At 41.7% G+C, this 1,035-nt stretch overlaps 1 pseudogene; it reads left to right on the plus strand.

The window, feature by feature from the left end:
- Window positions 1-449: 449 nt before the first annotated feature.
- Window positions 450-783, plus strand: LOC112648700 (small nuclear ribonucleoprotein Sm D2-like; annotated as a pseudogene).
- Window positions 784-1,035: the final 252 nt, after the last annotated feature.

Consider the following 1,035-nt stretch of genomic DNA (forward strand, 5'->3'; position numbering starts at 1 on the left):
GATTAAGTTCTGATCTATTCTGGGATCATGGCATGTCTAACCATATACTCTGATATTGTAATCAATTAAATTGAACCATTACTTATTATTAATTTACGATTCTTTAAATACAAGGATTAATAAGGCAAAATAGAAGTTGATTTAGTACATAATTATTTCCCCAAAATGCGTGGTCCCAAAGTGATTGCTGTGAACTAGAAATTACAAGAAATCCATGGTCAACCCTAGCAAGAAACCAGTTTCTCATTCAGCCAAGCAGTCATTTGTTCATTCATGGAGTCATATTACCTGTGAGTTACCTAATATGCCAGAGAAGATTTTCTAGGTTGGTTGCCAGCCAGAGAAAGGTAATTTAAATTAGTCTAAGACTCTTCAGAGGCAGAAACAACACAGAGGAGACACAAGTGACCTGAAAGCACAGCCACCATCACCATGAGCATACCAACAAGCCCAAGAGTGAGATGACCCTGGAGGAGCTGCAAAAGTGGGAGGAGGAGGAGTTTAACACTAGTCCATTCTCTGTGCTCACACATCAGTCAGGAACTACGCCTAAGGGCTTATCCACTGTGGCAATAACAAGGAGCTCCTGAACTGTGTGAAGGCCATTGACAAGCACTGTGACACAGTGCTGGAAAATGTGAAGGAGATGTAGACCAAGATCCCCAAGAAAGCAAAGGTAAGAAGTCCAAGCCAGTAAACAAGGACAACTACATCTCCGATATGTTCCTTTGAAGAGACCTAGTCATCGCAGTCTTGCAGAACCCACTCATTGATGGCAAGTAGGGGCCTCCACCCCACTGTCAGAAATCACTCCACCATCCTGCAAAGGCCTGTCCTTAATGATGGCAATATTCAGTCCTATGTTTTTCTTTATAAATACACAAATAAAGTTTTGAAGAAAGAAAAGATGGAAGGAAATGGAAAAGGGAGGAAGACAGTGACAGAGAGAGGGAAAGAAGGAAAAAGAATAAAAACCAGAATGTGGAAAGGACAGCCTCAGAGGTGCCTGGTACCAGGGACTTTAGTGATGCTTCC

The sequence above is a fragment of the Canis lupus genome, chromosome 7 (assembly GCF_003254725.2).
Source record: "Canis lupus dingo isolate Sandy chromosome 7, ASM325472v2, whole genome shotgun sequence".
NCBI lineage: Eukaryota > Metazoa > Chordata > Mammalia > Carnivora > Canidae > Canis > Canis lupus.